Genomic DNA, 23,988 nt, shown 5'->3' with positions numbered 1-23,988 from the left:
ATAGTCGGGATTTCGCACCCTTTTTCATCAGCTTTTTGCAAATTATTCTCTGACATTAACACCTACTTGCAGTCGAACAGCTCTGCTCCCGCTTTTGATTATGTTTGGTTAGATATTCGAACCTTTTCTTAACTGCTTTTTTACAAACTTTGGTCGGACGTTCACACCTTCTTGCAGCCGAACACCTACGCTTCCGGTTTTGATAGTGTATATTCGGGCATACGAACCTTTTCTTACCCGCTTTTTACAAACCATGGTCGGACTTTCACACCTTCTCTTAGCTGAACAACTCCGCTCCCTCTTTTGATTGTGTACAGTCGGGTATTTTAACCTTTTCTTACCCGCTTTTTACCAACTATGATCGGACATTCACACCGTCTTACAGCGGAACACCTCCGCTCCCTCTTTTGATGGTGTATGTTCGGGCATTCGAACCTTTTCTTACCCGCTTTTTACAAACCAGGGTCGGACTTTCACACCTTTTAGTAGCCGAACAACTCCGCTCCCGCTATTGATTGTGTACAGTCGGGTATTTTAACCTTTTCTTACCCGCTTTTTACCAACTATGGTCGGACATTCACACTGTCTTACAGCGGAACACCTCCTCTCCCGCTTATGATCATGTACGGTTTGATATTCGAAAATTTACTTTCTTGTTTCAAAGCAATTATTGATGGACATTCAAACCTTCTTTTTGATGGTGTATAGTCGGGCTTTCGAGCCTTTTCTTCCCGGTTTTTACAAACCATGATCGGACTTTCACACCTTCTTGTAGCCGAACACATCCGCTCCCGCTATTGATTGTGTATAGTCGGGCATTCGAACCTTTTCTTACCCGCTTTTTACAAACTATGGTGGGACATTCAAACCTTCTTGTATCCGAAAACCTCCGCTCTCTCTTTTGATCATACATTGTTGGACATTCGCACCTTTTCTTACCCGCTTTTTACAAACCATGGTCGGACTTTCACACCTTCTTGTAGCCGAACACATCCGCTCCCGCTATTGATTGTGTACAGTCGGGTATTTTAACCTTTTCTTACCCGCTTTTTACCAACTATGGTCGGACATTCACACCTTCGTACAGCGGAACACCTCCGCTCCCTCTTTTGATGGTGTATGTTCGGGTCTTCAAACCTTTTCTTACCCGCTTTTTCCAAACTATGGTCGGCTATTCACAGCTTCCTCTCCACCATACTTGTATGGTTGGATATTCACACCCACTTGCATCCGAAGACCTCTGCCCCAAATTTTGTTGATATTTAGTCGGACATTCGCACCTTACCCACTTTTGGCAAACTATTGCCTTCTTGCAGCCAAACACCTCTGATCTCGCTTTTGATGATGTAAGGTTGGGCATTCAGACCTTGCTTCACCTGCTTTTCACCAAATATAGTCGGACATTCACACCTTCTTGCAGCCGAACACTTCCGCTCCACCTTTTAGTGTTCTATCACACCTTTTTTTCACCGCATTTTATACATTATGGTCGGAAATTTTCAACCACTCTCATCCGAAGACCTCTCCTCCCGCTTTCTTTAATATATTTGAACTTTAGTCGGAGACATTCAAACCTTCTTGCAGCTGAACCACCTCCGCTCCCTGTTTTGATCATATATGGTCTGGCAATACTACCTTTTCTTACCCGTTTGTGAGTAATTATGGCTGGACATTCACACCTACTTGCAGCCGAACACAACCTCTCTCGCTTTTGATGATGTATGGACCGGCATTTTTACCTTTTCTAACACATTTTTCAGCAATTATGGTCGGAGATTCACACCTACTCACAGCCGAACAACTCCGCTCCCGCATTTGATGATGTATAGTCGGGCATTCTCACCCTTTCTCATCAGCTTTTTGCAAATTATGATCTGACATTCACACCTACTTGCAGTCGAAAAGCTCTGCTCCCGCTTTTGATTATGTTTGGTTGGATATTCAAACCTTTTCTTAACTGCTTTTTACATATTTTGGTTGGACGTTCACACCTTCTTGTAGCCGAACACTTCCACTCCCGCTTTTGATGATGTATGGTTGGGCATTCACACCTTTTTTTTGCCCATTTTTCAGGAATTATGGGTGGACATTCACACCTTGCAGCTGAACACCTCCTATCCCACTTATGATCATGTGCGGTTTGATTTTGGAAAAGTTTCTTTCATGTTTTCTAGCAATTATTGATGGACATGTAGACCTTCTTGCAGCTGAACACCTCCGCTTCCGCTTTTGATCATACATTGTCAGGCATTCGCACCTTGTCTTACCCACTTTTTACAAACTTTAGTCGAACAGTCACACCTACTTGCAGCCGAACACAACCTCTCTCGCTTTTGATGATGTATGGACCGGCATTCTTACCTTTTCTAACACATTTTTCAGCAATTATGGTCGGAGATTCACACCTACTCACAGCCGAACAACTCCGCTCCCGCATTTGATGGTGTATAGTCGGGCATTCTCACCCTTTCTCATCAGCTTTTTGCAAATTATGATCTGACATTCACACCTACTTGCAGTCGAACAGCTCTGCTCCCGCTTTTGATTATGTTTGGTTGGATATTCGAACCTTTTCTTAACTGCTTTTTACAAACTTTGGTTGGACGTTCACACCTTCTTGTAGCCGAACACATGCACTCCTGCTTTTGATGATGTATGGTTGGGCATTCGCACCTTTTTTTTACCCATTTTTCAGGTATTATGGGTGGACATTCACACCTTCTTGCAGCTGAACACCTCCTCTCCCACTTATGATCATGTGTGGTTTGATTTTCGAAAATTTTCTTTCATGTTTTCTAGCAATTATTGATGGACATTTAGACCTTCTTGCAGCTGAACACCACCTCTCCCGATTTTGATGATGTATGGACCGGCATTTTTACCTTTTCTAACACATTTTTCAGCAATTATGGTCGGAGATTCACACCTACTCACAGCCGAACAACTCCGCTCCCGCATTTGATGATGTATAGTCGGGCATTCTCACCCTTTCTCATCAGCTTTTTGCAAATTATGATCTGACATTCACACCTACTTCCAGTTGAACAGCTCTGCTCCCGCTTTTGATTATGTTTGGTTAGATATTCGAACCTTTTCTTAACTGCTTTTTACAAACTTTGGTCGGACGTTCACACCTTCTTGCAGCCGAACACCTACGCTTCCGGTTTTGATAGTGTATATTCGGGCATACGAACCTTTTCTTACCCGCTTTTTACAAACCAAGGTCGGACTTTCACACCTTCTCTTAGCTGAACAACTCCGCTCCCTCTTTTGATTGTGTACAGTCGGGTAATTTAACCTTTTCTTACCCGCTTTTTACCATCTATGGTCGGACATTCACACCGTCTTACAGCGGAACACCTCCGCTCCCTCTTTTGATGATCTATGGTTAGGCATTCGCACCTTTTCTTACCCATTTTTCAGTAATTATGGGTAGACATTCACACCTTCTTGCAGCTGAACACCTCCTCTCCCGCTTATGATCATGTGCAGTTTGATATTCGAAAATTTTCTTTCATGTTTTCTAGCAATTATTGATAGACATTCAGACCGTCTTGCAGCTGAACACCTCCGCTCCCACTTTTGATGGTGTATAGTCGGGCTTTCGAGCCTTTTCTTCCCCGGTTTTTACAAATTATGGTTGGACATTCAGACCTTCTTGCAGCCGAAAACCTCCACTCCCTCTTTTGATCATACATTGTCGGGCATTCGCACCTTTTCTTACCCGCTTTTTACAAACCATGGTCGGACTTTCACACCTTTTAGTAGCCGAACACATCCGCTCCCGCTATTGATTGTGTACAGTCGGGTATTTTAACCTTTTCTTACCCGCTTTTTACCAACTATGGTCGGACATTCACACCTTCGTACAGCGGAACACCTCCGCTCCCTCTTTTGATGGTGTATGTTCGGGTATTCAAACCTTTTCTTACCCGCTTTTTCCAAACTATGGTCGGCTATTCACAGCTTCCTCTCCACCATACTTGTATGGTTGGATATTCACACCCACTTGCATCCGAAGACCTCTGCCCCAAATTTTGTTGATATTTAGTCGGACATTCGCACCTTACCCGCTTTTGGCAAACTATTGCCTTCTTGCAGCCAAACACCTCTGATCTCGCTTTTGATGATGTAAGGTTGGGCATTCAGACCTTGCTTCACCTGCTTTTCACCAAATATAGTCGGACATTCACACCTTCTTGCAGCCGAACACTTCCGCTCCACCTTTTAGTGTTCTATCACACCTTTTTTTCACCGCATTTTATACATTATGGTCGGAAATTTTCAACCACTCTCATCCGAAGACCTCTCCTCCCGCTTTCTTTAATATATTTGAACTTTAGTCGGAGACATTCAAACCTTCTTGCAGCTGAACCACCTCCGCTCCCTGTTTTGATCATATATGGTCTGGCAATACTACCTTTTCTTACCCGTTTGTGAGTAATTATGGCTGGACATTCACACCTACTTGCAGCCGAACACAACCTCTCTCGCTTTTGATGATGTATGGACCGGCATTTTTACCTTTTCTAACACATTTTTCAGCAATTATGGTCGGAGATTCACACCTACTCACAGCCGAACAACTCCGCTCCCGCATTTGATGATGTATAGTCGGGCATTCTCACCCTTTCTCATCAGCTTTTTGCAAATTATGATCTGACATTCACACCTACTTGCAGTCGAAAAGCTCTGCTCCCGCTTTTGATTATGTTTGGTTGGATATTCAAACCTTTTCTTAACTGCTTTTTACATATTTTGGTTGGACGTTCACACCTTCTTGTAGCCGAACACTTCCACTCCCGCTTTTGATGATGTATGGTTGGGCATTCACACCTTTTTTTTGCCCATTTTTCAGGAATTATGGGTGGACATTCACACCTTGCAGCTGAACACCTCCTATCCCACTTATGATCATGTGCGGTTTGATTTTGGAAAAGTTTCTTTCATGTTTTCTAGCAATTATTGATGGACATGTAGACCTTCTTGCAGCTGAACACCTCCGCTTCCGCTTTTGATCATACATTGTCAGGCATTCGCACCTTGTCTTACCCACTTTTTACAAACTTTAGTCGAACAGTCACACCTACTTGCAGCCGAACACAACCTCTCTCGCTTTTGATGATGTATGGACCGGCATTCTTACCTTTTCTAACACATTTTTCAGCAATTATGGTCGGAGATTCACACCTACTCACAGCCGAACAACTCCGCTCCCGCATTTGATGGTGTATAGTCGGGCATTCTCACCCTTTCTCATCAGCTTTTTGCAAATTATGATCTGACATTCACACCTACTTGCAGTCGAACAGCTCTGCTCCCGCTTTTGATTATGTTTGGTTGGATATTCGAACCTTTTCTTAACTGCTTTTTACAAACTTTGGTTGGACGTTCACACCTTCTTGTAGCCGAACACATGCACTCCTGCTTTTGATGATGTATGGTTGGGCATTCGCACCTTTTTTTTACCCATTTTTCAGGTATTATGGGTGGACATTCACACCTTCTTGCAGCTGAACACCTCCTCTCCCACTTATGATCATGTGTGGTTTGATTTTCGAAAATTTTCTTTCATGTTTTCTAGCAATTATTGATGGACATTTAGACCTTCTTGCAGCTGAACACCACCTCTCCCGATTTTGATGATGTATGGACCGGCATTTTTACCTTTTCTAACACATTTTTCAGCAATTATGGTCGGAGATTCACACCTACTCACAGCCGAACAACTCCGCTCCCGCATTTGATGATGTATAGTCGGGCATTCTCACCCTTTCTCATCAGCTTTTTGCAAATTATGATCTGACATTCACACCTACTTCCAGTTGAACAGCTCTGCTCCCGCTTTTGATTATGTTTGGTTAGATATTCGAACCTTTTCTTAACTGCTTTTTACAAACTTTGGTCGGACGTTCACACCTTCTTGCAGCCGAACACCTACGCTTCCGGTTTTGATAGTGTATATTCGGGCATACGAACCTTTTCTTACCCGCTTTTTACAAACCAAGGTCGGACTTTCACACCTTCTCTTAGCTGAACAACTCCGCTCCCTCTTTTGATTGTGTACAGTCGGGTAATTTAACCTTTTCTTACCCGCTTTTTACCATCTATGGTCGGACATTCACACCGTCTTACAGCGGAACACCTCCGCTCCCTCTTTTGATGATCTATGGTTAGGCATTCGCACCTTTTCTTACCCATTTTTCAGTAATTATGGGTAGACATTCACACCTTCTTGCAGCTGAACACCTCCTCTCCCGCTTATGATCATGTGCAGTTTGATATTCGAAAATTTTCTTTCATGTTTTCTAGCAATTATTGATAGACATTCAGACCGTCTTGCAGCTGAACACCTCCGCTCCCACTTTTGATGGTGTATAGTCGGGCTTTCGAGCCTTTTCTTCCCCGGTTTTTACAAATTATGGTTGGACATTCAGACCTTCTTGCAGCCGAAAACCTCCACTCCCTCTTTTGATCATACATTGTCGGGCATTCGCACCTTTTCTTACCCGCTTTTTACAAACCATGGTCGGACTTTCACACCTTTTAGTAGCCGAACAACTCCGCTCCCGCTATTGATTGTGTACAGTCGGGAATTTTAACCTGTTCTTACCCGCTTTTTACCAACTATGGTTGGACATTCACACCTTCTTACAGCAGAACACCTCCGCTCCCTGTTTTGATTATGTATGGTTTGACATTCGCACCTTCTCTCACCCGCCTTTTACTATGGTCGGCCATTCACAGCTTCCTCTCCACCATACTTGTATGGTGGGATATTCACACCCACTTGCATCCGAAGACCTCCGCCCCCACTTTTGTTGATATTTAGTCGGTCATTCGCACCTTACCCGCTTTTGGCAAACTATGGCCTTCTTGCAGCCAAACACCTCTGATCTCGCTTTTGATGATGTAAGGTTGGGCATTCAGACCTTGCTTCACCTGCTTTTCACCAAATATAGTCGGACATTCACACCCACTTGCATCCGAAGACCTCCGCCCCAAATTTTGTTGATATTTAGTCGGACATTCGCACCTTACCCGCTTTTGGCAAACTATGGCCTTCTTGCAGCCAAACACCTCTGATCTCGCTTTTGATGATGTAAGGTTGGGCATTCAGACCTTGCTTCACCTGCTTTTCACCAAATATAGTCGAACATTCACACCTTCTTGCAGCCGAACACTTCCGCTCCACCTTTTAGTGTTCTATCACACCTTTTTTTCACCGCATTTTATACATTATGGTTGGAAATTTTCAACCACTCTCATCCGAAGACCTCTCCTCCCGCTTTTGTTAATATATTTGAACTTTAGTCGGACATTCAAACCTTCTTGCAGCTGAACCACCTCCGCTCCCTGTTTTGATCATATATGGTCTGGCAATACTACCTTTTCTTACCCGTTTGTGAGTAATTATGGCTGGACATTCACACCTACTTGCAGCCGAACACAACCTCTCTCGCTTTTGATGATGTATGGACCGGCATTCTTACCTTTTCTAACACATTTTTCAGCAATTATGGTCGGAGATTCACACCTACTCACAGCCGAACAACTCCGCTCCCGCATTTGATGGTGTATAGTCGGGCATTCTCACCCTTTCTCATCAGCTTTTTGCAAATTATGATCTGACATTCACACCTACTTGCAGTCGAACAGCTCTGCTCCCGCTTTTGATTATGTATGGTTGGATATTCGAACCTTTTCTTAACTGCTTTTTACAAACTTTGGTTGGACGTTCACACCTTCTTGTAGCCGAACACATGCACTCCTGCTTTTGATGATGTATGGTTGGGCATTCGCACCTTTTTTTTACCCATTTTTCAGGTATTATGGGTGGACATTCACACCTTCTGGCAGCTGAACACCTCCTCTCCCACTTATGATCATGTGTGGTTTGATTTTCGAAAATTTTCTTTCATGTTTTCTAGCAATTATTGATGGACATTTAGACCTTCTTGCAGCTGAACACCACCTCTCCCGATTTTGATTATGTATGGACCGGCATTTTTACCTTTTCTAACACATTTTTCAGCAATTATGGTTGGAGATTCACACCTACTCACAGCGGAACAACTCCGCTACCGCATTTGATGGTGTATAGTCGGGCATTCTCACCCTTTCTCATCAGCTTTTTGCAAATTATGATCTGACATTCACACCTACTTCCAGTCGAACAGCTCTGCTCCCGCTTTTGATTATGTTTGGTTAGATATTCGAACCTTTTCTTAACTGCTTTTTACAAACTTTGGTCGGACGTTCACAATATCTTGCAGCCGAACACCTCCGCTTCCGCTTTTGATGGTGTATATTCGGGCATACGAACCTTTTCTTACCCGCTTTTTACAAACCAAGGTCGGACTTTCACACCTTCTCTTAGCTGAACAACTCCGCTCCCTCTTTTGATTGTGTACAGTCGGGTAATTTAACCTTTTCTTACCCGCTTTTTACCATCTATGGTCGGACATTCACACCGTCTTACAGCGGAACACCTCCGCTCCCTCTTTTGATGATGTATGGTTAGGCATTCGCACCTTTTCTTACCCATTTTTCAGTAATTATGGGTAGACATTCACACCTTCTTGCAGCTGAACACCTCCGCTCCCTCTTTTGATGGTGTATAGTCGGGCTTTCGAGCCTTTTCTTCCCCGGTTTTTACAAATTATGGTTGGACATTCAGACCTTCTTGCAGCCGAAAACCTCCACTCCCTCTTTTGATCATACATTGTCGGGCATTCGCACCTTTTCTTACCCGCTTTTTACAAACCATGGTCGGACTTTCACACCTTCTTGTAGCCGAACAACTCCGCTCCCGCTATTGATTGTGTACAGTCGGGTATTTTAACCTTTTCTTACCCGCTTTTTACCAACTATAGTTGGACATTCACACCGTCTTACAGCGGAACACCTCCGCTCCCTCTTTTGATGGTGTATGTTCGGGCACTCGAACCTTTTCTTACCCGCTTTTTACAAACTATGGTCAGACATTCAAACCTTCTTATAGCGGAACACATCCACTCCTGCTTTTGATGATGGGTATTCAAACCTACTTGTTGCCCGCTTTTCATTAATTATGGGTGGACATACACACCTTGTCGCAGCCAAACACCTCCGCTCCCTGTTTTGATCATGTATGATTGGACATTCGCACCTTTTCTCACCCGCTTTTTACTATGGTCGGCCATTCACAGCTTCCTCTCCACCATACTTGTATGGTGGGATATTCACACCCACTTGCATCCGAAGACCTCCGCCCCCACTTTTGTTGATATTTAGTCGGTCATTCGCAGCTTACCCGCTTTTGGCAAACTATGGCCTTCTTGCAGCCAAACACCTCTGATCTCGCTTTTGATGATGTAAGGTTGGGCATTCAGACCTTGATTCACCTGCTTTTCACCAAATATAGTCGAACAGTCACACCTTCTTGCAGCCGAACACTTCTGCTCCACCTTTTAGTGTTCTATGGGGTATTCACACCTTTTTTTTCACCGCATTTTATTGATTATGGTTGGAAATTCTCACCCACTCTTATCCGAAGACCTCTCTTCCTGCTTTTGTTAATATATAGTCGGGCATTCAAACCTTTTCTTACCCGCTTTTTACAAATTATGGTCGAACATTCACACCTACTTGCAGCCGAACACCTCCGCTCCCGCTTTTGATGGTGTATAGTCGGGCTTTCGAGCCTTTTCTTCCCCGGTTTTTACAAATTATGGTTGTACATTCAGACCTTGCAGCCGAAAACCTCCGCTCCCTCATTTGATCATACATTGTCAGGCATTCGCACCTTGTCTTACCCGCTTTTTATAAACTTTAGTCAGACATTCACACCTTGCAGCTGAACCACCTCCGCTCCCTGTTTTGATAATGTATGGTCTGGCAATACTGCCTTTTTTTACCGGTTTGTGAGTAATTATGGCTGGATATTCACACCTACTTGCAGCCGAACACCACTTTTCCAGCTTTTGATGATGTATGGTCCGGCATTCTAGTCTTTTCTAACACATTTTTCAGCAATTATGGTTTGACATTCACACCTACTCACAGCCGAACACTTCCGCTCCCGCATTTGATGGTGTATAGTCGGGCATTCTCACCCTTTCTCATCAGCTTTTTGCAAATTATGATCTGACATTCACACCTACTTGCAGTCGAACAGCTCTGCTCCCGCTTTTGATTATGTTTGGTTGGATATTCGAAACTTTTCTTCACTGCTTTTTACAAACTTTGGTTGGACGTTCACACCTTCTTGCAGCCGAACACCTCCGCTTCCGCTTTTGATGGTATATATTCGGGCATTCGAACCTTTTCTTACCCGCTTTTTACAAACCATGGTCGGACTTTCACACCTTCTTGTAGCCGAACAACTCCGCTCCCGCTATTGATTGTGTACAGTCGGGTATTTTAACCTTTTCTTACCCGCTTTTTACCAACTATTGTTGGACATTCACACCGTCTTACAGCGGAACACCTCCGCTCCCTCTTTTGATGGTGTATGTTCGGGCATTCGAACCTTTTCTTACCCGCATTTTACGAACTATGGTCGGACATTCAAAACTTCTTTTAGCCGAACACATCCACTCCTGCTTTTGATGATGTATGGTTGAGCATTCGCACCTTTTCTTACCCATTTTTTACAAACTATGGTCGGAAATTCACACCTTCTTGCGGCTGAACACCTCCTCTCCCGCTTATGATGATGTGTGCTTTGATATTCGAAAATTTTCTTTCATGTTTTCTAGCAATTATTGATGGACATTCAGACCTTCTTGCAGCTGAACACCTCCGCTCCCGCTTTTGATGATGTATAGTCGGGCTTTCGAGCCTTTTCTTCCCCGGTTTTTACAAAATTATTGTTGGACATTCAGACCTTCTTGCAGCCGAAAACCTCCGCTCCCTCTTTTGATCATACATTGTCGGGCATTCGCACCTTCTCTTACCCGCTTTTTACAAACCAGGGTCGGACTTTCACACCTTTTAGTAGCCAAACAACTCCGCTCCCGCTATTGATTGTGTACAGTCGGGTATTTTCACCTTTTCTTACCCGCTTTTTACCAACTATGGTCAGACATTCATAACTTCTTACAGTGGAACACCTCCGCTCCCTCTTTTGATGGTGTATGTTCGGGCATTCGAACCTTTTCTTACCCGCTTTTTACAAACTATGGTCGGACATTAAAACCTTCTTGTAGCCGAACACATCCACTCCTGCTTTTGATGATGTATGGTTGGGCATTCGTACCTTTTCTTACCTGCTTTTTCAATTCATGGTCGGACTTTGACACCTTTTACTAGTGGAACAACTCTGCTCCCGCTATTGATTGTGTACAATAGGGTATTTTAACCTTTTCTTACCCGCTTTTTGCCAATTACTGTTGGACATTCCCACCTTCTTACAGCGGAACACCTCCGCTCCCTCCTTTGATGGTGTATGTTCGGGCATTCGAACCTTTTCTTACCCGCTTTTTACAAACTATGGTCAGACATTCAAACCTTCTTGTAGCCGAACACATCCACTCCTGCTTTTGATGATGGGTATTCAAACCTACTTGTTGCCCGCTTTTCATTAATTATGGGTGGACAAACACACCTTGTCGCAGCCAAACACCTCCGCTCCCTGTTAGGATCATGTATGGTTGGGCATTCGTACCTTTTCTTACCCATTTTGCAGTAATTATGGGTGGACATTCACACCTTCTTGCATTTGAACACCTCCTCTCCCGCTTATGATCATGTGCGGTTTGATATTCGAAAATTCTCTTCCATGTTTTCTAGCAATTATTGATGGACATTCAGACCTTCTTGCAGCTGAACACCTCCGCTCCAGCTGTTGATGGTGTATAGTCGGGCTTTCGAGCCTTTTCTTCCCAGAATTTTACAAAATATGGATGGACATTCAGACCTTGTTTCAGCCGAAAACCTCCGCTCCCTCTTTTGATCATACATTGTCGGGCATTCGCACCTTTTCTTACCCGCTTTTTACAAACCATGGTCGGACTTTCACACCTTTTAGTAGCGGAACAACTCTGCTCCCGCTATTGATTGTGTACAATCGGGTATTTTAACCTTTTCTTACCTGCTTTTTGCCAACTATGGTCGGACATTCACACCTTCTTACAGCGGAACACCTCCGCTCCCTCCTTTGATGGTGTATGTTCGGGCATTCGAACCTTTTCTTACCCGCTTTTTACAAACTATGGTCAGACATTCACACCTTCTTGCAGCCGAACACTTCCGCTCTACCTTTTAGTGTTCTATGGGGTATTCACACCTTTTTTTTCACCGCATTTTATAGATTATGGTTGTAAATTCTCACCCACTCTTATCCGAAGACCTCTCCTCCTGCTTTGGTTAATATATAGTTGGGCATTCGAACCTTTTCTTACCCGCTTTTTACAAATTATGGTCGAACATTCACACCTACTTGCAGCCGAACACCTCCGCTCCCGCTTTTGATGGTGTATAGTCGGGCTTTCGAGCCTTTTCTTCCCCGGTTTTTACAAATTATGGTTGGACATTCAGACCTTGCAGCCGAAAACCTCCGCTCCCTCTTTTGATCATACATTGTCAGGCATTCGCACCTACTTGCAGCCGAATACTTCCGCTCCACCTTTTAGTGATGTATGGTTGGCATTTGCACCTTTTCTTACCCTTTCTTACCCTACTGATTGCTTAAGATTAAGTTGTTTTTTCTCAAACTACAACATTTTTTTAATTGTTGAAACTTGATTTGAAGTGGATAAATAAGGAGGACAAACAGTTTTGAGTCAGGCTGATAGAAGGAATTAATTTTATAGCAAAATCTGTATTTCGTCATATGTCGAGAGATGCTTATTGCTGAAGAAGTACAAAGTACAACGTTGTTTATCGTTGAAACTTGATTAGACATGAATAAATATGAAGGACAAAGCAGTCTTAACTTGGTTAGAGTTAAGGTTTTATAGGAGAATCCGAATTCGTGCATAACTCGTAAAATAGAGCTTATTTTCGGATTCCTGAAGAATGAGTCTGGTTCTTTCTCATAATACAAAGTTTGTTGTTTATTGTTGAAACTTCATCAGAAGTGATGAAATAAATGAATGCCTATCAACAAATGTGGGATCTAAACTCTAGTGCTTCCTCTAAAATAATTTCCTTTCTCAATTCAGAAATGTGTGTGTGTAAGTTACAACACCCGTGACACCAAAACGGCTTTCTTTTCTCTCTTTTCTCTACACTCTGCAATGTGAGAACACACACCAAATCAGAAAGGCTTTTTTCTCTCTTTTCTACATTATGGACTGTGGGGACACAAAACCGCTCTCTCTTTTTTTTTTTTGATTGTGTGCCAGGGCGTTGTCTCACGTATTAGATTATGCTTAAGATACGAATGGGTTTATCAGTCACATCAGAATCCATACATACTGATCCTCCCGTAATAAAATGGTCGGATCTTATCAAACACACTTTGTTTCTTGTGACAATCAAGTCAGCGAAACAGCGTATACACGTCAAGACACTGAATCAAGTTTGCCACAAGAACTCATAAGTTTGGCAGTATTGCTCTGCCGTCAGCAATCATACACCCATTTTATTTTCGTGAGACATGTGCAGGCACCTGTTCATCTACTGTTCTATCACTATGAATTAGTTTATCTATTATCAATAAGGATACTTCGACAACTACTATCAAAGTATGTCCAGACTTCTTATGTTGTCAGTTGCTATATATGAATAAGTGGGTAGCTACTGACAAGCATTAAGCATGTCACACAGCCCAAACATATAACATTTCAGGACACACCACACAGTTAACAACCACCGTGAAGTGTCAAAGCCCAAACATGTAACATTCAACAGGACACTTACACAACACATTCAAATCAAACAGTCAGACAACATACAAGAACATATACCCCAGCCGGCATTGCTCCCTGCCAATTTTCCTACAGCTCACTATGTGTGTGCACACCTTTATTCACAAACTCTTCAACTTATACTCTTTTACCGAAGCTGCTACAGCTCGATTGGCCGAATACCGAATAATCCTAATTCGGTGAATTTGACATCTGCCTTACATGTAACAGATTAGCGGTTTAGCAGTTTTAATTTAGTTTGAGTGAAGGAATTCATTTTATAGCAAAATCCGAAATCGTGAAGAACTCATGAAAGTAAGCTTATTCTCGGATTCCTGAAACTTTAGATTTGCTATTTCGTTTACTGCAAAGTACAACGTTGGTTTTTTTGTTTAAATCTTTCAAGACATGGTAAATATGAAGGACAAAGCAGTTTTAACATAGTTTGAGTGAAGGAATTCATTTTATTGATAAAATCCCAAGAGTCTGCTGAGAAAAGAGAGTGAATGCGAAGTAGACTTTAACACGGCTCTGGGAGCGAGCCGAGTGCGGGCTAACCGGGAGAATTGCTTGAAAGAAACGCGACACCGAATGAGCGGTCAGAACAAAGCCTCAATACGGTTTTCCCGTGGTGTTTTTGTTGCTGCCTTGTCTTTTGCACAGAGTAAAAGACAAGGCAGCCATCGAATAGGGCCCGATTGTTCCTACTTGGTCAGCCGAGGAGCAAGGGGGGGGGGGGGGAGAGCAAGCGTTTCAACCAAGCAAAGCTCACCATGGGGAAGGTGGCTATGCCAACTAGCCTGATGCCCTGCTCCCGCAGTGACGGATAATCGTACTCTGGTTTCTCTTCATAACGTACAAGTCTTTCACCTTTTACTAAAGACTTCTGTGGAGAGCAGCACTAATGAGTTGTTTCTATTTTTGGCAGGCTTACCTTTGGCGGTGAAGCCCTTTCTGTCTGTGCAAAAGAAATCTTGTTACTGTGCAGAGTGACTTCTCTGAGTAGAGTCGCCTTACTTGTTGCGACTGTGCCGATGTTCGAAGCTGGAGTGCAAAGTTGTTGCTTGAATGGTGCTTGCTGGAGCGTGCGGGAGTGCAAAGTTATACCATTTAAAAGGGCTGAAGAGTGCTCAGTGCAGCGGGTGGGCGGAGGTGCAAAGTGACACTCTGGCCACCTATGGCCATAAAAAGAACAGGGGTGTTAGCGGACAAGTGCGCATTGTGCCAGGAAGGGCCCTCGGACGTGAACCAGTGGACAGTTGTCGCTTCTCGGCCTTTTGGCTAAGATCAAGTGTAGTATCTGTTCTTATCAGTTTAATATCTGATATGTCCTCTATACGAGGACTACATATTAAATGGATTTTTAGCAATAGGAGTTGAAAAAGTAGCTTGCTCCGTTCACTCCAAGCATTGACCCCGTACTGCAGTGCCGCTGGGAACGGTGCGCTCTTCTCTACTCTTGTGAAAAAGCAAACAGCGGTGCAGGATGCAAGTTTCAGGGAGCCCAAGATGAAACTTTCTTTTAGTCTGCTGAGAAAAGAGAGTGAATGCGATGTAGACTTTAACCCGGCTATGGGAGCGAGCCGAGTGTCGGCTAACCGGGAGAATTGCTTGAAAGAAACGCCATACCAAATGAGCGGTCAGAACAAAGCCTCAATACGGTGTTCCCGTTGTGTTTTTGTTGCTGCCGCTGTTTGCTTTTTCACAAGAGCGCACCTGTTGAGGGGGGCTCTGGGGGGGCCTGGGTGATGGTGGGTCTCAGGCCCGGGCTGCTGCGACTGGTGTGACCGGGTGGTTTGTTTGTTTGTTTTTTGTTGTTGTTTGTTTGTTTTTTGTAGAGGTCCTCCGGAGTGGGGTTGGGTTGAGTGGGGTGGGGCGGGATGGGTACCTTCTGGGGGTACAGTAGCTCCCAGAATATGGTCGCTGCAGGCCCCGAGCCGGGTGGACATCAGGCCCTCCTGTCCTGTGTTGGCTCCCTGGTAGCGGGGATGCCTATTGCAGCCAGTCCCTGGCTGCCCCCAGTGTATATCCCCATTCTCCCTTCTGGCTCCTGTACACAGCACACACTCACACATGAAGGGTTTTGGGGGCGTGTGTGTTCGGTGGGGTGTAGTGGACTCTGCAGTAGTTGCACTCTGCAGTTCCCACCCCTGTTTTAATTACACCTTAGACATTACTACTTATCAAACACACTCACACACACACATTAGGTCTTGGGGGGTGGTTACACTGAGTGGCATCTGGTGGGCGGGGCTCTTTGGGTATGTAGGCTGCCCAGAGGGCCACGCTCCCAGTTCTACAAGTTTGGCTGCCCCTCAATTTTAATTGCTCACTATTAGAAAATATTGAAGAGCCAGAAGGGTGAGGGGAGGGGTCTTCTTCGCACACCCCTGCTTCCTGGTTGCTGCTCGGGGCGGGAGGGGCCAGGAGGATTAATTAATTGTTCTGCTGGTTTGGGGTCTGTGGTGGCTGGGGGGCTGCTGGCCCCCTGGTGTGCCCGCTGCACTACACCCCAGCGGAGTCGAGGGAGGGAGGACGTGTGGATGTATGGGACATGAAAGTGTGTGTGGTAATGATTGGGCCTGGATCTTGGACTTGCTGTCGCCTGGCCTGCCTGTGCTTCTCCCGATGGGGGGGGGCGGCGTGGCCTCTCTCCGCTGCTCGCGACTTCACCCACCTGTGGGCACGTCTTGACTCCCAGGGCACTTGGCCAGGGGTGCTGGGGCAGGCGCTGACCCACTGTGTGGCTGTCTGGGGCGCTTGGCCCTCCTGGGTATTGGGTGGGGCCTCTGTCGGGGGGTTTGGGGGCGCTCGGGCTCCTGGGGCCCGGATCCAGTGCACGGCCCATGTCTGGGCGGCTGGGGCCTGGCGACGTCGGTGGGCTGTTGCCCCTGGCTCCCGGAGGGCCTCTGCCCTATGCTTATGGGGGCTCTTTCCGGGGGCTTCCTCTGCAGTCTTCTGGGTGGATGCGTGGTTGCCCCTGCGGTGGGCTTCCTGGGTTCTGTGCTCTGTGGGGGCTGCTGGTGGCCTGGGTCTTGTGGCCCTCTCTGCCTGCTTCTGATTGCTTGGGGGGGCTGTGGATTGTGGCCCTGTACGCTTATACACTCATAACTAAGCACGGTTATCATGTAGGTCCTGTGCCATGGGTGTTGCATGTTCTCACAAACACACAACCACATTCATTAGTCCAGTAGTATGGTCGCTAAGCAGTTGATGTATTATCATGTCGTCTCAGGTCATCTATATCCACAGCTGTGTTGTATGCGATGTATGTTCTGTTTTTCTCTTCTTTCCTCTTCTTCTTTCCTTGTCCCCCGGTCCGGTTCAGTTCTATTACATGTCATATATTGTAAACAGAAATAAATAAATGGGCATCAAGGGGAGCTTTACATTTATAAAACTTCCCTTGGCAAAGCAAATCTGTTTGGCATCAAAGGTATTCAGACTACAATTCTGCTGCCATAATGCTGAACACGATAAGGGGAAGAAAAAAAAAAGTAAAGAAGACAGTTCTGCCGAAAGCCAGGGACTAGACCTGTTCTAAGTTCTGTACTTTTTAAAAGGGAGCCAACACAGGACAGGAGGGCCTGATGTCCACCAGGCTCGGGGCCTGCAGCGACCATATTCTGGGAGCTACTGTACCCCCAGAAGGTACCCATCCCGCCCCACCCCACTCAACCCAACCCCACTCCGGAGGACCTCTACAAAAAACAAACAAACAACAACAAAAAACAAACAAACAAACCACCCGGTCACACCAGTCGCAGCAGCCCGGGCCTGAGACCCACCATCACCCAGGCCCCCCCAGGCCCCCCCCTCAACAGGTGCGCTCTTGTGAAAAAGCAAACAGCGGCAGCAACAAAAACACAACGGGAACACCGTATTGAGGCTTTGTTCTGACCGCTCATTTGGTATGGCGTTTCTTTCAAGCAATTCTCCCGGTTAGCCCGCACTCGACTCGCTCCCAGAGCCGTGTTAAAGTCTACTTCGCATTCACTCTCTTTTCTCAGCAGACTAAAAGAAAGTTTCATCTTGGGCTCCCTGAAACTTGCATCCTGCACCGCTGTTTGCTTTTTCACAAGAGTAGAGAAGAGCGCACCGTTCCCAGCGGCACTGCAGTACGGGGTCAATGCTTGGAGTGAACGGAGCAAGCTTCTTTTTCAACTCCTATTGCTAAAAATCCATTTAATATGTAGTCCTCGTATAGAGGACATATCAGATATTAAACTGATAAGAACAGATACTACACTTGATCTTAGCCAAAAGGCCGAGAAGCGACAACTGTCCACTGGTTCACGTTCGAGGGCCCTTCCTGGCACAATGCGCACTTGTCCGCTAACACCCCTGTTCTTTTTATGGCCATAGGTGGCCAGAGTGTCACTTTGCACCTCCGCCCACCTGCTGCACTGAGCACTCTTCAGCCCTTTTAAATGGTATAACTTTGCACTCCCGCACGCTCCAGCAAGCACCATTCAAGCAACAACTTTGCACTCCAGCTTCGAACATCGGCACAGTCGCAACAAGTAAGGCGACTCTACTCAGAGAAGTCACTCTGCACAGTAACAAGATTTCTTTTGCACAGACAGAAAGGGCTTCACCCGCAAAGGTAAAGACTGCCAAAAATAGAAACAACTCATTAGTGCTGCTCTCCACAGAAGTCTTTAGTAAAAGGCGAAAGACTTGTACGTTATGAAGAGAAACCAGAGTACGATTATCCGTCACTGCGGGAGCAGGGCATCAGGCTAGTTGGCATAGCCACCTTCCCCATGGTGAGCTTTGCTTGGTTGAGACGCCTGCTTCCCCCCCCCCCCCCTTGCTCCTCGGCTGACCAAGTAGGAACAATCGGGCTCTATTCGATGGCTGCCTTGTCTTTTACTCTGTGCAAAAGACAAGGCAGCAACAAAAACACCACGGGAAAACCGTATTGAGGCTTTGTTCTGACCGCTCATTCGGTGTCGCGTTTCTTTCAAGCAATTCTCCCGGTTAGCCCGCACTCGGCTCGCTCCCAGAGCCGTGTTAAAGTCTACTTCGCATTCACTCTCTTTTCTCAGCAGACTTTTGGGATTTTATCAATAAAATGAATTCCTTCACTCAAACTATGTTAAAACTGCTTTGTCCTTCATATTTACCATGTCTTGAAAGATTTAAACAAAAAAACCAACGTTGTACTTTGCAGTAAAAGAAATAGCAAATCTAAAGTTTCAGGAATCCGAGAATAAGCTTACTTTCATGAGTTCTTCACGATTTCGGATTTTGCTATAAAATGAATTCCTTCACTCAAACTAAATTAAAACTGCTAAACCGCTAATCTGTTACATGTAAGGCAGATGTCAAATTCACCGAATTAGGATTATTCGGTATTCGGCCAATCGAGCTGTAGCAGCTTCGGTAAAAGAGTATAAGTTGAAGAGTTTGTGAATAAAGGTGTGCGCACACATGGTGAGCTGTAGGAAAATAGGCAGGGAGCAATGCCGACTGGGGTATATGTTCTTGTATGTTGTCTGACTGTTTGATTTGAATGTGTTGTGTAAGTGTCCTGTTGAATGTTACATGTTTGGGCTTTGACACGCTTCACTGTGGTTGTTAACTGTGTGGTGTGTCCTGAAATGTTATATGTTTGGGCTGTGTGACATGCTTAATGCTTCTCAGTAGCTACCCACTTATTCATATATAGCAACTGACAACGTAAGAAGTCCGGACATACTTTGATAGAGTAGTTGTAGAAGTATCCTTATTGATAATAGATAAACTAATTCATAGTGATAGAACAGTAGATGAACAGGTGCCTGCACATGTCTCACGAAAATAAAATTGATGTATGATTGCTGACGGCAGAGCAATACTGCCAAACTTATGAGTTCTTGTGGCAAACTTGATTCAGTGTCTTGACGTGTATACGCTGTTTCGCTGACTTGATTGTCACAAGAAACAAAGTGTGTTTGATAAGATCCGACCATTTTATTACGGGAGGATCAGTATGTATGGATTCTGATGTGACTGATAAAACCCATTCGTATCTTAAGCACAATCTAATACGTGAGACAACGCCCTGGCACACGATAAAAAAAAAAAGAGAGAGCGGTTTTGTGTCCCCACAGTCCATAATGTAGAAAAGAGAGAAAAAAGCCTTTCTGATTTGGTGTGTGTGCTCACAGTGCAGAGTGTAGAGAAAAGAAAGCCGTTTTGGTGTCACGGGTGTTGTGACTTACACACACACATTTCTAAATTGAGAAAGGAAATTATTTTAGAGGAAGCACTAGAGTTTAGATCCAACATTTGTTGATAGGCATTCATTTATTTCTTCACTTTTGATAAAAATGATAAGACTGACCTAAAGAATTGGAGGCCCATCACACTTTTAAACTTTGACTGTAAACTTTTTAGCAAGGTTTTAACGACACGGATGTCCTCTGTTTTAGAGGAGGTAATTCACCCAGACCAGGCTTGTGCCATCTCAGAGAGACAACTCACCGACAGCCTCGTACTGATTCGAGACATCATTGATTACGCTAGAGACAGAAACACCCGGCTTGTCATCTTAAATTTAGACTTTGAAAAAGCTTTTGATCGGGTCTCGCATCAATATCTCTTTCAGGTGTTGCAGCAATCGAATAGGGCCCGATTGTTCCTACTTGGTGGGATTTGCTTGGTTGAGACGCTTGCTCCCCCCCCCCTTGCTCCTCGGCTGACCAAGTAGGAACAATCGGGCCCTATTCGATGGCTGCCTTGTCTTTTACTCTGTGCAAAAGACAAGGCAGCCACAAACACCACGGGAACACCGTATTGAGGCTTTGTTCTGACCACTCATTCGGTGTCGCGTTTCTTTCAAGCAATTCTCCCGGTTAGCCCACACTCGGCTCGCTTCCAGAGCTGTGTTAAAGTCTACTTCGCATTCACTCTCTTTTCTCAGCAGATTAAAAGAAAGTTTCATCTTGGGCTCCCTGAAACTTCCATCCTGCACCGCTGTTTGCTTTTTCACAAGAGCAGAGAAGAGCGCACCGTTCCCAGCGGCACTGCAGTACTGGGTCGATGCTTGGAGTGAACGGAGCAAGCTTCTTTTTCAACTCCTATTCTTAAAAATCCATTTAATATGTAGTCCTCGTATAGAGGACACATTAAACTGATAAGAACAGATACTACACTTGATCTTAGCCAAAAGGCCGAGAAGCGATAACTGTCCACTGTTTCAGGTCCGAGGGCCCTTGCTGGCACAATGCGCACTTGTAGCAGTGTTCTTTTTATGGCCATAGGTGGCCAGAGTGTCACGTTGCACCTCCGCCCACCCGCTGCACTGAGCACTCTTCAGCCCTTTTAAATGGTATAACTTTGCACTCCCGCATGCTCCAGCAAGCACCATTCAAGCAACAACTTTGCACTCCAGCTTCGAACATCGGCACAATCGCAACAAGTAAGGCGACTCTACTCAGAGAAGTCACTCTGCACAGTAACAAGATTTCTTTTGCACAGACAGAAAGGGCTTCACCCGCAAAGGTAAAGCCTGCCAAAAATAGAAACAACTCATTAGTGCTGCTCTCCACGAAAGTCTTTAGTAAAAGGCGAAAGACTTGTATGTTATGAAGAGAAACCAGAGTACGATTATCCGTCACTGCGGGAGCAGGGCATCAGGCTAGTTGCCATAGCCACCTTCCCCATGGTGAGCGTTGCTTGGTTGAAACGCTTGCCCCTGTGCAATCGACAAGGCAGCAACAAAAACACCACGGGAACACCGTATTGAGGCTTTGTTCTGACCGCTCATTCGGTGTCGCGTTTCTTTCAAGCAATTCTCCCGGTTAGCCCACACTCGGCTCGCTCCCAGAGCCGTGTTAAAGTCTACTTCGCATTCACTCTCTTTTCTCAGCAGACTCTTGGGATTTTATCTATAAAATGAATTCCTTCACTCAAACTATGTTAAAACTGCTTTGTCCTTCATATTTACCATGTCTAGAAAGATTTAAACAAAAAAAAAACAACGTTGTACTTTGCAGTAAAAGAAAGAGCAAATCTAAAGTTTCAGGAATCCGAGAATAAGCTTACTTTCATGAGTTCTTCACGATTTCGGATTTTGCTATAAAATGAATTCCTTCACTCAAACTAAATTAAAACTGCTAAACCGCTAATCTGTTACATGTAAGGCAGATGTCAAATTCACCGAAATAGGATCTAAGGGTATTCGGCCAATCGAGCTGTAGCAGCTTTGGTAAAAGAGTATAAGTTGAAGAGTTTGTGAATAAAGGTGTGCGCACACATAGTGAGCTGTAGGAAAATAGGCAGGGAGCAATGCCGGCTGGGGTATATGTTCTTGTATGTTGTCTGACTGTTTGATTAGAATGTCTTGTGTAAGTGTCCTGTTGAATGTTACATGTTTGGGCTTTGACACTTCACGGTGGTTGTTAACTGTGTGGTGTGTCCTGAAATGTTATATGTTTGGGCTGTGTGACATGCTTAATGCTTGTCAGTAGCTACCCACTTATTCATATATAGCAACTGACAACATAAGAAGTCTGGACATACTTTGATAGTAGTTGTAGAAGTATCCTTATTGATAATAGATAAACTAATTCATAGTGATAGAACAGTAGATGAACAGGTGCCTGCACATGTCTCACGAAAATAAAATGGGTGTATGATTGCTGACGGCAGAGCAATACTGCCAAACTTATGAGTTCTTGTGGCAAACTTGATTCAGTGTCTTGATGTGTATACGCTGTTTCGCTGACTTGATTGTCACAAGAAACAAAGTGTGTTTGATAAGATCCGACCATTTTATTACGGGAGGATCAGTATGTATGGATTCTGATGTGACTGATAAACCCATTCGTATCGTAAGCATAATCTAATACGTGAGACAACGCCCTGGCACACAATCAAAAAAAAAAAGAGAGAGCGGTTTTGTGTCCCCACAGTCCATAATGTAGAAAAGAGAGAAAAAAGCCTTTCTGATTTGGTGTGTGTTCTCACAGTGCAGAGTGTAGAGAAAAGAGAGAAAAGAAAGCCGTTTTGGTGTCACGGGTGTTGTAACTTACACACACACATTTCTGAATTGAGAAAGGAAATTATTTTAGAGGAAGCACTAGAGTTTAGATCCCACATTTGTTGATAGGCATTCATTTATTTCTTCACTTCTGATGAAGTTTCAACAATAAACAACAAACTTTGTATTATGAGAAAGAACCAGACTCATTCTTCAGGAATCCGAAAATAAGCTCTATTTTACGAGTTATGCACGAATTCGGATTCTCCTATAAAACCTTAACTCTAACCAAGTTAAGACTGCTTTGTCCTTCATATTTATTCATGTCTAATCAAGTTTCAACGATAAACAACGTTGTACTTTGTACTTCTTCAGCAATACGCATCTCTCGACATATGACGAAATACAGATTTTGCTATAAAATTAATTCCTTCTATCAGCCTGACTCAAAACTGTTTGTCCTCCTTATTTATCCACTTCAAATCAAGTTTCAACAATTAAAAAAATGTTGTAGTTTGAGAAAAAACAACTTAATCTTAAGCAATCAGTAGGGTAAGAAAGGGTAAGAAAAGGTGCAAATGCCAACCATACATCACTAAAAGGTGGAGCGGAAGTATTCGGCTGCAAGTAGGTGCGAATGCCTGACAATGTATGATCAAAAGAGGGAGCGGAGGTTTTCGGCTGCAAGGTCTGAATGTCCAACCATAATTTGTAAAAACCGGGGAAGAAAAGGCTCGAAAGCCCGACTATACACCATCAAAAGCGGGAGCGGAGGTGTTCGGCTGCAAGTAGGTGTGAATGTTCGACCATAATTTGTAAAAAGCGGGTAAGAAAAGGTTCGAATGCCCGACTATATATTAACCAAAGCAGGAGGAGAGGTCTTCGGATAAGAGTGGGTGAGAATTTACAACCATAATCTATAAAATGCGGTGAAAAAAAAGGTGTGAATACCCCATAGAACACTAAAAGGTAGAGCGGAAGTGTTCGGCTGCAAGAAGGTGTGAATGTCTGACCATAGTTTGTAAAAAGCGGGTAAGAAAAGGTTCGAATGCCCGAACATACACCATCAAAGGAGGGAGCGGAGGTGTTCCGCTGTAAGAAGGTGTGAATGTCCGACCATAGTTGGCAAAAAGCAGGTAAGAAAAGGTGCGAATGCCCGACAATGTATGATCAAAAGAGGGA

The 23,988-nt window shown here is 44.4% G+C and overlaps 6 non-coding genes across 6 annotated transcripts; 2 read left to right on the top strand and 4 right to left on the bottom strand.

Moving 5' to 3' along the window:
- Positions 1-14,667: 14,667 nt before the first annotated feature.
- Positions 14,668-14,783, top strand: LOC140317377 (U5 spliceosomal RNA). The gene has a single exon (XR_011917697.1). It is a non-coding gene; the product is annotated as a U5 spliceosomal RNA (small nuclear RNA).
- Positions 14,784-15,096: 313 nt separating this feature from the next.
- LOC140317408 (U2 spliceosomal RNA) lies at positions 15,097-15,287 on the top strand. Its single transcript, XR_011917725.1, has one exon. It is a non-coding gene; the product is annotated as a U2 spliceosomal RNA (small nuclear RNA).
- Positions 15,288-17,923: 2,636 nt separating this feature from the next.
- LOC140317066 (U2 spliceosomal RNA) lies at positions 17,924-18,114 on the bottom strand. The gene has a single exon (XR_011917415.1). It is a non-coding gene; the product is annotated as a U2 spliceosomal RNA (small nuclear RNA).
- A 316-nt stretch (positions 18,115-18,430) lies between these two features.
- LOC140317189 (U5 spliceosomal RNA) lies at positions 18,431-18,544 on the bottom strand. The gene has a single exon (XR_011917524.1). It is a non-coding gene; the product is annotated as a U5 spliceosomal RNA (small nuclear RNA).
- Positions 18,545-20,823: 2,279 nt separating this feature from the next.
- LOC140317097 (U2 spliceosomal RNA) lies at positions 20,824-21,007 on the bottom strand. Its single transcript, XR_011917444.1, has one exon. It is a non-coding gene; the product is annotated as a U2 spliceosomal RNA (small nuclear RNA).
- A 308-nt stretch (positions 21,008-21,315) lies between these two features.
- LOC140317344 (U5 spliceosomal RNA) lies at positions 21,316-21,429 on the bottom strand. Its single transcript, XR_011917667.1, has one exon. It is a non-coding gene; the product is annotated as a U5 spliceosomal RNA (small nuclear RNA).
- Positions 21,430-23,988: the final 2,559 nt, after the last annotated feature.

Source organism: Leuresthes tenuis, unplaced genomic scaffold, assembly GCF_036924035.1.
Source record: "Leuresthes tenuis unplaced genomic scaffold, fLeuTen1.0.hap1 SCAF_10, whole genome shotgun sequence".
NCBI lineage: Eukaryota > Metazoa > Chordata > Actinopteri > Atheriniformes > Atherinopsidae > Leuresthes > Leuresthes tenuis.
The sequence above is the reverse complement of the archived record's forward strand: the minus strand, read 5'-3'. Positions and strand labels throughout refer to the sequence as shown.